The following is a 15,581-nucleotide window of genomic DNA, read 5'->3' on the forward strand; positions in this document are numbered from 1 at the left end:
CTTGTTTTTGGAAGAGGCAGCACAGTTGGCAGAAAAATCATTTTGATTATGCTTCGGACATGTTTTAGCCGTGTGACCAAATTGATCACATAGTTGACACTTGGGTTTATATTTACGAAAACCCGAACCATTGGTGTTCCGTTTGTTGTTGTCGCGGCTTTTGGAACGTTGGCCATTCATTCCAGATGAAGCTTGCTTGCGCTGAGTGAAGTTGGCTGTTGCAACTAACGGTTGCGCAGCTTGTTGTTCCAGGCAACGAAGATAACCTTCATGGTTGATTAACAGATCATGGAGCTCCTCAAACTGCAGAGGATTTTCACGAGCTCGTATGGGTGCAGCAATTTCCCTAAATTCTGGACCCAAACCATTGAGAATATAAAGAGTGAGGTCGTCATCGGAGACAGGATGATCAATCCGAGCCAGTTCATCAGCGGTAAGCTTGATAGCCTGGAGGAATTCAATGACAGTCCGATTGCCATGATTATTGAGAGTGAGATCTTCCTTCAACTGCATTGCACGAGTGCGCGATTTCCCTGCATAAAGACAAGTTAATTTATTCCAAGCTTCATGAGATGTCTTACAAGAAGCAAGTAATGGTGTGATGGTGGTGGACGTTGAGGCTAGTAGTGCATGGAGAATCAGTTTGTCTTGACGAATCCAGCGAGAATTCGCAGCTTTGGAAGCAACAGAGTTTTCGACATCAATAGCAGGACATTGGAGATCACCGGTAACAAAATTCATGAGGTCATAACCTATAAGCAAGTCTTCAAACTGTGCTCTCCATTGTGAAAAAGTAGTGGACGTAAGCTTCTCATTGATGGTGGTAGCGGCATTAATGGTAATGATGGGGTTGTCAGAGGATGCGGAAGAAGACATGATCGAGAATGAGGAAACTTGCTCGTTAGAGATTTTGGCTCTCTTGATACCATAAAAGATAAGAAGCACTGCTGTGAATTTTGTACAATTTTATTCAATTGTCAACAACTAGATTATATACAAAAACAGAGTCACTAAAAAGGAAAGTATACAACGTGAAACCGTAACTTAATATGGAAAGCAGTAAAGAAAATAAATACAAAAGATCAATCCTTGATTCTAACTTGCAGTGATCACGGTATAGCAGCTGTCATGAGTTGAAAACTTCCATTACATGAGTTGGCATATGATAGCAGTTTAATGACAGTTCATTCTTCCTTACTAAAAGCAAGGATCAAGAAAAAGAAAATCATTCTTGCAATACCCTACTTGTAATATTTGTATGAATAATGTTGGTATGCCTTTTGATTTTGATCCCCTCATTTTGACTGTTTATGTATTTAATTTTTTTTACTTATAGATTAAAGAAGTGACTATTAGTATATTGATTTTTTTTAAATGTCTAAAGATATTAAAAAAATGTGAAAATAAAAAATAAAAAAAAATAAAAAATATTAATTTTGCCTAGCAGCCTAGCATCACTCATATTTGTATACAAGCCAATTATTGTTTATAATTGATGTGCAAATATATCAATATCTATCACGTTAATGATGTTATGCAGGTGTTACGTTCAGAACATAACTTATACGAGAAAATCCAAATCCACCAACTTCATAATAAATGCATTCCAAATTTCTTTTATGATATAAATTATGTTTGAATTAAAAATTATCATCAATGAGCCCTTTGTTGCTTAGTAGTTAAACTATGTTAATTATATAGAAGAAAAATGTTACTAATTTGAAAAATAGTTGTCAACATGTGGGTGACAAAAAGAAACCAACTACATATCATATACTTTTCCAAATTTACACAAATTTGAATCCCCACAACATATATTTAGAAACAGAAATTAAATATTTTTTATTAACTGTCAAGAAATTGACAACACTTTATAATAAATGACAATAAAAACTTAATTAATGAACTCTCTTACATATGAAAGGACTGGCTATTAATGAGAATGGAAAAAAAAAAAAAAAGCTGGTGGCATTGGCCATTGGGCACTAATCTCACTTAATTTTCTCCCTTATTTTACAATATATTTTTTTTTTTAAATTAGGACTTCAAAAAAAAAATGCTCAATTAAAAATGAAAACATGATTACTTCAAAGATGATTATTTGAAGTAAAAATCAAAATAATAAATTAATAATTGATAAACGAATTATTTTTTTTAAGTCAGTGTATAAAGCGTGACTTAATAAAATATTTATATTATATAATTTGATTTGAAAAATAAATTTTAAAATTTTAATGATAATATCATATTAAAGCATTAGAACATAAGTGAGATGGATTCAATATATCACATTAAAAAAAAATTGATTGCACAGAATTGGAAAGATTTATTGTTACAAACAACATAAAAAAAAAAAAAGAAGCACATTTAATGTGGCAAAATTACCCTAAAAAAAGGCAAATGATGTTTGTTGCATGGGAAGGGCAGTTTTGTCGGCTGTCGGACAGTTTATTAAAGGGCTGCAGCTGCCTTTTGTGTTGATTGGAAGCTGCCCCCTCCCTGCCAGTCTGCCCATTATCGGAAACCAACCATTTCATTGGCAATATTCAAAGCCACAACAGCTTTTTACTTCTCTCTCACACCACAAACTTTATTTTCTTTACACATTTGGCTTCTGAATTATGATTGCAACATTAAATATTGTATTTATTAAAATCCATTTATGCAATCTTACTTCATAACCACTTTAGTTTAGATACAATTCTAAAAAAAAATAAAAAAATACTAGGTCTGCAAGTTTCGAACAATTTTTTTTTAAAAAAAATTGGTAATTCCGAAACCTACATAAAAAAATTATTTTTAATAATAGATCCTACTTTATGTTTTCAAATAAAATGTGCGGGAATTACTCACCTTAAGAGCACTAACATTGATTTCTCTTTATGCATATCCAAAATCACATCTTTTAGAGATTGATTTTGCATATCAAGAAAAACTTTCGCATTAGATTATACATCTTTGAGTCAAGTAATAATAAAATATTATTATTTTATTATTATTTACTTTTTCCTAATTTATTTTTATATTTTGTAATTAGCACCATTGCAAATTCTATCATTTAGCACCCATTAAAATTTTTTTTTCTAAAATTCTATCAGTTGGGGGGGAGAGAGAGAGAGAGAGAGAGAGAGGGGGGAGGAGAGAGAAAAAAGTAATAAAATAAGATTTAGAAAGTGAACAGTGCATCTTCAAATTTTTAGAAACAATATTCATAACTATATAAATTTTTAGATATGCATAATCCAATACAGTCTGATTTAAAATCATATTATGCAAATATGCAAATGTATAATTCAATGCTAGTGCTCTTAAAATATATGTAGCATTATTAAAAAAAGAAACCCGAAATATCATTTTTTTTTTCAAAGAATTCCATTGGGTTTAAGATCATGCTTTAGAATAAGACTTCTCACATGGCTCTCAAACGATTTAGACTTATGAAAATGAAAGTAAAAAATAAAGAAATAAATAATATTCTAGGTCATTGTTGGGATAAAGGGGATCTACCCTTTTGGGGAGGTCTATAATGCACTTGGAATAAGGAATTCTCTCCCCCACCCTATGCGGAGGTGGGGCAATCTCAAAGCTTCAACCTCCCATGAGAGGTCATCTTCCACGGGACCGCCTTCCCTAACACCATGTTTTTTTGTTGTTTTTAATTGTATTTTTCTCCTTTATTTTTATTTTTATTTTTATTTTTATTTTTATTTTTATTTTTATGTTACACGTCGTACTCTAGTGGGGACTACATTTAGAACAATTCCTTTCAATAATTTAAATGAATGCATGATGAAGATTTTGGATTTGAAGTTATCCAAACTCGGTTTTTAAAATTATTAAATTGATAAATCCAAAAATAGGGAAAACAAAAGGGTCACCATACATCATGTGAACTCTTCAATTTTTTTATTTTTATTTTTTTTTTTATTATGGGGGCAAGTTGAAACTCAAATTCTAAATTAGACCGTCTAGTTTAAGTACTGAGAATATCTTACTATTATTTATTATTTTATTATTATTTTTCACATACTATTCACTGTTATTCAATATTTTATTATTATTTTTTCACTACTATTCACAAAATATCTAAAAATACATCATTACTTTTCACGTAGTTGCTTATTTGAGAAGATGATATCAAGTTAGGGATAAAAATTTAATTATTTTGAAACACATTAAAACATATATTATATGTATGTGTGTGGGGGACGTGCAATTGTCGTCCATATTGGACAAACACAAACCAATCAACCTCCACGTTTGGAACAACAATTCTGTGGGGCTTCTTATCTGAATGTTTTGCCATCCCCACGCGGCTTGGCTGTCTCTTTGCTTTAAATATAATAAGCCATTATATTCCAATCGTAATGTTCAAATGAGATTGTAAAGGTAGTCTTTTATATATATATATATATATATATATATATATATATATATATCTGACTCATTAATCTGGATTTATCAAAATTTTGATTTCAGGTCAAACTTAGAGAACACTGCTGTGTTACTAAGTCTATGAATCAAATCATTCTTATTGTGGATAGAGTGCATAATCCACTCTAAAACTTTATTCAATAATTTATAATTAATAACTAACCGATGTGTCCCTATCTCAATTTTTGTATTTTTCTAGTACGTATGTAGGTATATAGTCGTGTCCGATATGAAAGACACATACTCTACACCGTGATATGGTATAATGGGATTTTTAAGAAAATTCTTAAATTATGAATTTTAATTTTTTTTCAGTTTAGCAAGTTATTGTGGAAGGTATGTCATCACGACAACTTGCGAGTATAATTTTCATATATATATATATATATAAATATATATATGTAAAGAATGGTGGGTGCCTTCTTGGATGGATTATAAGTAAGAAAAAAGGTGAAGGTAGTTTTCTGCTCAAACATTATTGTCAAGCTTAGCTGCACATAAATTTTGATTAAAATTAGAAATATTCTGTTTGTCGAAAGGACATCCTTTATATAAATAGATAAGAAGTTGTCTTGGTTGGTTTAATTTTCAAAAGAATAATCATCATAAAGGTAGTGACCAACACCAATAATCATTTTATTGCATAAATAAATAAAAGATGAATTAATGGCTGAGTTCTATAATTTGAGCTGGGGTATCACTTTCATGTTCTACTTTTTGTTAAAAACTTTATATATTTGATTTATTAAAAGAGAAGTCTTATAGCCATAAATAGATTTCATAAAAAGAAATTTATAAATTGATATAGTTTTACGTAATATTTTATATCTACTTTACAATAGAATTAATTTTATAATCTAACGTATCATATTAAGCTACGTCAATTTGTGGGTTTACTTTTATAAAATATCTTTGTGGTCAAAGTATTTCTCTTACCAAAAAGAAGTACAACTACAAAAAGATTTCATAAAAATAAACTCATAAGCTGACATGGCTTCACGTAATATTTTATATCTACTTTACCATAAAAGTAATTTTACAATCTAATATATCATATTAAGTCGCATCAGTTTATAAATTTACTTTTATAAAATTATTTTTTGGTCAAAGTATTTCTCTTACCAAAGAGAAGTACAGCCACAAAGAGATTTTATAAAAATAAACTCATAAATTGACATGGCTTTACATTATACGTTAGATTTATTTTATAATAAAAATAATTTTATAATTTTTAATTCCAAAACTATTAATTTATTTGAAGTTTTTTTAATAAAATAAAATAAACGTTTGTTTTCTGAGATATGACAAAATAAAACAAATATAGACAGACATTCATTGGTTACTTGATGTCTCATTTGAAGATATATGCTTGTTAAAGAAAAGGAAAACTTTTACAATTATGACAAAAAAGGATAAAAAGTTTGTATAATGCAAATACCCTTTATAAGAAACTCTAATTTCCTATCATTTAAATTTATTTGCCCATTCACAGTGACGATATAAAAATTAGAGCAATGCTATTCTTCATTCTTATTAAGTGTGTTCATCTGGACCGGATTTTCTCTCAGTCTGATTTGGAACCCTGTTAAACCCAGTTACTAGATAACCGGGTTTCGATTACGGGTTCAACCTGGGTAAACTTGAGTTACAACCCAGTAAGCGGTTTTTTTTTTTTCGACGGTTTAAATGTTTTTTTTTTCTTTTCTAGCAACTAAATGAACAAAAACTCAAAAGGAAAATGTATATTATGTCCAATAAATCATCCATTTTATTGGTTTTTTTTTACTCTCCTCCATGTGGTTTTTTATTGGTGGTCAAGGAACATGTAAGTTTTGATTTAAAAGATTAAATAAATAGAGTTTGAATAATGTATCAACAGTTTTTTCATGAAAAAATATTTATAACATATAGGCTTTGATTTAAAAAAAAAAAAATCGAGTGCAACTCAGAACCCAGGTTCCGGATTTTTAAAATCCAGTTTCAATCCGAGTTCCAGCCTGGGTTTGACCCGGGTTAACCTGAGTTTCCAAGCCGAACTTGGGTGAATAGTACTGATTCTTATAATATATTTAATCAAATCATTTGATATAATATATTTTAAATAAATAACTATTAAAAGAAAACAAAAAAAAAAAAACTTAAAATATGACACTTTGACTTATGTAATTGAGGATAAAAAAAATTCAAGACGATAAACAACATTCTGCATAAAATTCAATTTATTTAAACATTGAATATGGAAAATGAGAGATCATGTTAATTTTAAATCCACTGAAGAATAAAAGGACCTGCCGACACACACAAATGGATACAATGAAGAGCCACGTTGGTCATTTATGCACCGTTACAATTTACCCTTCCATCCCTCAATCCTCATCCTTCATTTCCAAACATGCAAATACAATTAAAGTTTGGCTTGTTATTAGAGAATTTTTGCATATAAGTTTTACACCATACATATTCACATATTCAACATGTAATTTATCATTTTTATTTTTTTATCTTAATAAAAATAACAAATCATATATTGATTAAGAGAATGTGTATAGTGCAAGGTTTTCTTGTAACATTTCTCGAGTTATTATATTATCATATCAGTGTATAAAGCATACTTTGTAAACATTTTTCTCTACATACCAATTTAAAAATAGAATTTTTCTCGACGTATGATTGTAGAAAACTAATTTAATTTCAAAGATGAGATGATATATGTTTCTTTTTCAATGCAACTTGGACAAGTTTTATCACAACCACATACCATTTTTTGTTTTCAATGGAAGATGTCGAGTTAATAATAATTATTAATGTCCTTTATGTCTTCAATTATTTAAGATGAAAAATGGTATTGATAATCTTTTAATCGAGGTTATTATATCACGTGGCATCAAATAATTAATAGATGAGTGAACAAGAATAAATAGTTTTTTATTTATTTATAATAATTTAAAAATAAATAATAAAAAATGATAATTTAAATATGAAGAATAGAGAAATTTTATTATATATATATATATATGTAAACAGTTACAATCTTTAATGATATGAGAAAAAAATACCTGTAAATGAAAGCTTTTAAATATTTACTTATGATTTGAAGATGCAATCAATTCAATCGAGGGTTCAGTCTGTTTCGATCATCCTTTTTTGGTTGGGTCCCGGTTTTTAACTATTTTTAGACCGAACCAAACCGAGTTTAATATTCTATAATCTTTTATTTATATTTCATATTTCATATATATATATATATATATATATATATATTTGAAGATAATAATTATTGCATGGATTTTTAACCTTATCATTACACATAATTAGATTAAGAAACTTAACATATAAAATGTACAAAAATTTGGGAAAAAAAGAATAAAATATGTTTGTGTTTGGTAGTGAGGTATTAGCAGGTATTCTGTGAATAATAATAAAAAAATAATGATAAAATATTAAATAATTGTAAAAAATAGGTGAAAAGTAATAATAAAATAATAAATAATAATAAGGTATTCTTAATATCCAAATTAGAAACTTAAGCAAAATCGAAATCTTTTATTAATTTATCCGTTTCGATTTCAATTTTTAGAAATCTGAACTATTCGATTTGGTTCATCAATGTGTTTAAAATAGAACCAAACCGGTTATATCCCTAAATCTAATTCACCTTTCTTATTCATTCTCATTAAATTTTAAAATTTAAGATGAGAGAGGTAAACACATAAATTAAACACAACATTAATAACTCAATTGATATATTTTATATAAGCCTGTATATTGTGGCAGGGGTGTATGATCCAAATCCAACTAGGAAATGGTATAGTTTTTTTTTTTTTTTTTAATTTTAATTTTAATTAATTTATTTTTTAAAGTCAAATGAAAAGCTGTGAGATTTCCTGGAAGACGCAGGAAGCACCCCTGTAACACTAGCATTTCTGTTATAATATGCACACACATTTTGTATAGAATAGGTAAAACGGAACTGCTTTGAGAGAGAGGGAGAAAGAGAGACAAAACGGTGAGTCTCAGCAGAAGAAGAGGAACAAAGAGAAAGTTGAAAATGGCTTTTCACCGGCCTCCCTAAATCCAAAATGCTTAATGCTTCTCTCCATTAAAACAACTTCCTCCTTCAACCAATCGAGCACGGCACGCCATTTTCTACTCACACTGAACATTCCCCCCCTCTCTCTCTCTCTCTTAAAGAAAAAGAAAAGGGAAGAACCCAGAGACTGAAGAGCGAGTTTGTGCTGGGCTTGGCTCTCTCTCTCTCTGCTCTGCAATGGACGAAGAGGACTTGTCTTTCTCTCCCACTTCATGCAATGACCAGGCTTCCCTCGGTCCCAGAGAGGTACTCTCTCACCATGCATCTCTAAATCGAAGGTCCTTTTTGGGCTTTTATAGATGAGAAGCTCTACAACAATGTAGCTCTTCTCGCTGCGCGGAAAAAGGCAGACAGGATGGAGCCAGGCAATATATATCATCTCTACATTATATCAAATATAAATATAAATATAGTTTCTTTCAAAACCTTCCATACCCGTTTGTTAGTCTTTTTGTTTTGGGTCTAGTTTTTTTCCCCTGAGAGTTTAAAGGAGGACAAGGAGGAGGAGGAGCATACGATTCGTCATCAATCATGGGTATTTGTCATCACAGTTTGAAATGCCAAAGAAGATTGAAAGTATATGTCTTTTCACCTGTATGTGTGCCAGATGTTTTGCCCATTTTTTCACAGTTAGCGCTCTTGATGATTATGTATGCTTTTCCGAATTTTCCATAGACTAAGTTGGTTTATTTATTTGATATAATGTTATAGTTCGTTCATTTGCGGCTTGCGGCTTCATTATTTGTTTCCTAGTCTCTGTTTTATCTTTATGTTTGGGTGACAAATGGATGAGCTTTCTTGAATATGCTCATACTCGTTGAAGCTAATAAGGGGCCTTTGTAGATTTGGAAACGATTCCCTTTTGCCTTTCGTAGCATTTGGAATTAGCGTATTCCATTGGCTCTAGCCTTTTAGTTGATTCTCTCCGTTTTCGGTCGTCCTTTGATGTAGATGGGATTACAGAGTAACACTTGAATCTTTTTTTTTTTTTTGTGAGCAAAAAAAAGGTAGGAGTTACACTTGAATCAAATTTGGTCCATTAAATTTGATTTTATTATTAAGTATTATCTGTTTGATATGCCTGTCATCCATAAGTGTTTGTAAAGGTTTTTAACTATTTTCTTCCGGGAATATTTGCAGCGCTGTGCAGTCTCATAATGTCTTGACTCCATCTTAGTGATTACCTGATAATATTTTCTGTAATGTATCTTTCAAGTTAGGAACTCTAGCACTTTCACCATATTACCATTATTATAATGTACATAATTTAATCTTTTAGGTCCAAGACTGAAGGCGCAAAGTTTTTCCAAGCATTAAGCTTGACAGCGGCCTATCATTATTACCTTCATAGTTACTTTCTCCCCCTCTTTTCCACCCTATCATATCAATATTCTGTATGTAATAAGATCCACTCACCGTCTCTGGTTAAAAATAAATGTGTAAATATTTGGTCAAAACTGTCCATAATCCATATGCTGGTGCTAAATGAATCTTTCACGGAGCAACAATCTGATTGGTTTGACTATTGAAGAGGTCACAAGTGACCATGGACACTTCTTCCAAAATTATATCACATTCCGATCTCTAAAGAATCTTTTTTTTCTTTGACCAGTCAGATTGGGCAAAATCTTATCATTCGCTTCATGTACGCTTGTTAAGAAATCAACTTCTGTACTTGTTCTGCAAGTCCCACCAACCAACCACCAACCAATTTCACTCATGGAAACTGAACTCTTAGGTTTAGTAAGAGTTCACGTCTTGTGGGAGTCAGGAGTCAAATTAAGTTTATTTTTTGTATGCTGTTCATCTTTCGTGGTATTTATGCATTAATGTCACATGCAATGAATACTTAAAATTGGAGTGCTCTTGCTTACTACGCCTTGATTTCAGCTGTCAACATATTTAGAGAACAATGCTTGCGTGTGCCGTGTGGAGATCATTTCTGCATTTAATTGATGGTGCTCTGTTTTTCATATGCATTTGATTTGTTCTATTGGGAACCCGAGCTCTTCCACTTGTAAGCCGGTGTGTAAAGCACGCCCTCTATGCCGTGACATGGCAAGACTTGATTTGTAAGAGATATAAATTTTAAAATTTTCTTGCAAATCAAGTCTTGCCATGTCAACGGCATGGAGGGCGTGCTTTACACACTGGCTTACAAGTAGAATTTTTCATCCCACCATATAAAACTAAAAAACTGTCACCTTGTTTTTTTTTGCCATGAAATTATCTATATAAATATTTCACATCGTTTTGTTATTTCCACTGCTTGAAGTGATTGTTACAACCACAAAGAAATGAAAAATCCCAACTACGGATATGTAAGAGCCAAAACTGCTTACTATTATTTTTTTTCACTCATTTAATTTGAGAATAATCTTTACCCTATATATTTTCTTCCTTTCAGCTAATCTACTTTATATTTCAACTAAACTTTGCTAAGACTTATTTGGATGGGACTTGCTGGTTGCTGGCTGTACTTCACATTTTTTGCTTTTATTTTTTTTTTCACATATTGGCCAATCGGCTCTTCTGTGGCTACCTCTAACTGAGTCCATGTCGATTCTGTTTTATTTCATTAAAATCAGCTGGAAGTTGCAAATAAAATGCAATGGCCTTTTAATTTGGTAATTTTCTGCATAGTGCGAGTAGCTGCACTGTTAGTGGAAACTTACTTTAGATTCTATAAGGATTTGCTCCCGCCATTTTGTCTGGCATGAGGTAATGCACCAACCTCATCAGTGGGACTGTATCAATTGTGGCTGGTTTTAAAGCATCTTCTTGCATCTTGTCTGCCAAGAAAGAATGTGCGTTGTGTGTATGGACATTATAACAGGTGATTCAGTGCTCTCCATCTGGCAACTTGATAGTAGCTTTGATTCTTATGAATGTTGCTCATTCACAATAGTTTCGTCAGCATATCACTCTGCATTATGTCTGTTCCTTTTGGACCCCTAAATTTTATGAGAAGTTTTCTATCCATTACATAATGCTGGAATTTTCCTCGAGCTCACGGATCTTGCTCCTTAACTTCCTTCTATTGCTTGGTGAGAGGTTCATTTTGCTTCTTCCACTATGAAAATTTTCCTCCACTACATTAGAAGACATTGATATGTAGCATTGTAAAGAATACATGTCACTATAGTGGCGCCAAACTATGTCATATCGGAATGCACATATGTTAGATCTGCAGTATTTGTACAGAATGTGTTCAATATCATGGATCATTCCATGTACGCATCTTGTTTCCAATTGTACATGTTCCTTCAACCCATCCATGATTGAGCAAAATTACCTCTCAAGCTAAAGTTTGTTCATGTGTATCGTCTCAACAAGTCAGTCATGTACTTTTGATGAAAATCATCTGAATATTTATTATTTGGTTGTCAACAACTAAAACTTTCCGAAAACTTTCTTGATCTGATCTTGCAGAATCTTTGTTAAGAATTTGTTACATTAGCCCTAAAATCATTTGATATGATCTATGGTCTCAGAATATTATGATCAAGAAAGAAAAGAATAGTGCTTTTTCTCGTGGGTACAGATTAATTTGGGCTTTGTTTTCATTCCTGATAATCAGGGTTTCGTTTTGGACTCTATTTACTGCAGAGATTGTGATTTGATTCTGGTTTAGTGTCATATTACTCTCTTCTTGTTCCAACTTAGATACAGCCGTGAGGTACTGTACTTGCCTAATTTCATCTTTCATACCCTTAAGATAGATAGATATAGCCTTCAACCGGCTGCCTGTGTTGTTTGTCCTGTGCTTGTCGCTTTACAGGTAAAGCATTTTGTCAGTTGTATAGTAAATATCTGCGAAATATGCTTATATTTTGAATAAATGTGTCTTCAACATGGCCGGCCGCCATGTATGTTAAAGCGGATAAGGGAAGATGAGTGGCTAAACTTTCCATTGGTAGGACCTGAATGTCCTCTGGAAATGAAGTGGCCCACTTCAAGACAGGATGTAATTTAACATATTATGACTGATTTAAATTGCATCATTCTATTCGTTATCCTTTTATCATCTACTACGTGCATAAAACGTTTGAACTTCCTAGAAAATTGCGGTCGGGTCGGGTAATGATATACACACAACTCATCGGATCATATAATGATTCTGAGGTCAAGTGAAAGAGAACCAGAATTGCTGGTTTTTCTATTTTAATCTTCTTCCATCACGTTCTTGGCAATCAAATGGAGATTTTCTCAGCATGATTTTGGGCAGTCTGAGTGAATCCTGTCTCAAATTGGTTTAGATATCCCTTTCACTCTTGAAGTATTAAATGCAAGCAAGCAGCCTGTTTTCTCATGCAAACTAATGGGAATGTTTAGTAAAGCCCTTTTCCTTGCCGGTAAGTCGATCAACCCAACAAGAGTCATTGAATTTGAAGCTGGCACTTTTCTATGAACTTCCACAGGTTAGCATCTTTTTGGGGGCAGTGTCCGTTATTTATGCTGCTCACTACCTTTTAATTATGACTGTTGCAAGGCTGCAGGGAGCAGCAAAAATAAGGTGTAGCTTACTCAAAAATTGCAAAACAGATAAAAATGTAGAAACTCTTTCAAGTAACACCGAAATCATTGCTTATTAAATGATTGAAAGTGGCTTGGGCTTGACTTCAAGTTCCTTATAAAACAAGTGAGCTCAGTTCCAGAATTTTGGGCTAAACTTGACTGTAGTCGAGCCTGGTCATTGCCGTCCAAGCTGTGTGACTGACTAGGTGCAGATGATGCTTGCATGGGTCGTCGGACGGATAAAATAATTATAGAAAATCTTCATCCCTCGTTGACACAAATACATCGATAAAAGTAATCGATCGATCATGTAATCCATACTTTCTATGACTATTCTACCCAATTTGAATAGTCATAAAAAGTGTGGGATGCATTTAAATATTAATATGTTTTTTATTAAGAAAATTGCACTCTCATTTAACTCTTAAGGGCTCGTTTGGTTTATTGATTGCATTCAGCTCGGCTGAGTTCGGTTAAGATTTAGACCTCTTCTAATATCTAAACATCAAACTCTCAAATCATTAAACTTATCTCAACTAAAAACATCTTTACACGTGAGATTCACAACTTTTTTCAACTCAACACCTCTTTACACACATGACCCATCACCTTTTCCAACTTTCCATAAATACATTTAGACTCATCTTAACATCCAAACACATATTAGATGGGCCCCACAAAACTCATTTTACTATCTCAAATTATTACTATTTATAGAGAACTTAACTTAACTCAACATCTAAATGCAGTCTTAACTTGTTGTGATGAGGCGATATCATTCATCAAATGTTGAATTGTTTTTAAAAAAATTTACATACTACACTCTCGTAATGTTATAGATTCAATGCGTTCTATCTCTCTAAATTAAACCTGAAATTTGAGCAATAGTTTCAATAGAGATTAGGATCCTATCATAAAATTTATAAATTTCTATTTGACCCAAGATGCTGTCTGTCACTTAAGATGCCGGGCCTAAAACGACAGAAATGTAGGACCTACTTGACCTTTGACAGCCCACCTGCCCAACCCACTGCATGTGCCTCCTGGGCCCCTATTGGCCCATCAATGAAAGCGATCACGTGCTTGCTTCAGATATTTTATCACCTAAATGACGACATTACCCTCCTTGAGACGCTTCCTCTTATTATAATTTATTATATGCTAGCAGATTATCCGTTCGATATATTTGTATAATATAATCTTAAATTGGAATATATTAAATTATATATATTTAAAAGTTTGCATAACTATAAAAAGTTTTTTTACAAATTTAAAGATAATATTCATTCTTTACATATTATTTTATTACTTTTTTTTTTCTCTCCACCAACGGATAGAATTTTAAGAAAAAAATTTTAATTGATGCAAAATGATAGAATTTACAGTGATACTAATTACAAAATATAAAAAATTAAAAAACAAAAAAATAATAATATTTTATTATTATTTGACTCAAAAATAAAATTTTCTTAATATGTAAAATTAATCTTTAAAAAATATGATTTTACATGTAGAAATCAATGCTACTGCTGACAGCTATGGTTTCATCGTCTTAAGAGTATTAACATTGAATTGATTATCTTATTCTTTAAATTTTGACTAATATGAAACTTTTTTACCTTTAACTAATTATTCAAAATTTAAAGTCCATATTAAATTAGTCATTACACTCTCTATAATAATAAAATATTATTATTATTTAATTAATTTTTTATTTTATTTTCATAATCTTCAATAATCTCCAATAAATCATATTTATTTTTATTTACATAATCTAACAATCTATAATATATTAATCTTATATATATATAGATGATAAAATCTCATATTTATAATATAATAATCTCAAAAAATACTTTTAGATTTGTTATAATTCTTTTTATATTTGAAAAGAAGAATAAATTTACTGTAGTTATAGTTTGGATGAAAATAATTTAGTTAATTTAATATAGAGTAAATATGGATGATATTTATTAAATTTAAAGATAAAAAAATATTTAACTAATCTAATATCAATGCTAATATTGTGGCTCACTGAATGTCATCTTCGTAATTCTGACAAACATCAAGGCCTTTTCCGAATCTAAGTCAAAAGTACAGTCGGCGGGCAATTAACCACGGTTAAACGGTCACTTCAGTTAGGCTGGCCAGCCAGCTGTCGCAAATGGCCAAGCAAACCCTTCTTTAACCATGGTCAACTAATCCTAGTTACACTTATTTCTTTCTCTAGGTACCTATAATATTTATAATATTATTTGTAATCATACTTTCAATGTCTTATATTTTAAGTAATTATATATTTATTATTTAAATAATGAGTGATGTTAGGCTGCCGCTCGACACTAACTGTTGGGCGTGACGTCTAGATAATTTTCTTTTCAAAATATTTTTAGTATTTAGAAAAAAATATTAATATATTAATAATTACTTTTTAATTAGTAAATAACAAAATATATATATATATATATAATCAGTCAAAATGAGAGATACCAATATTATTCTCAAATAATCAGTTATAGTATATAATATGTCATAAAAA

The sequence above is a fragment of the Juglans regia genome, chromosome 6 (genome assembly GCF_001411555.2).
Source record: "Juglans regia cultivar Chandler chromosome 6, Walnut 2.0, whole genome shotgun sequence".
Lineage (NCBI taxonomy): Eukaryota > Viridiplantae > Streptophyta > Magnoliopsida > Fagales > Juglandaceae > Juglans > Juglans regia.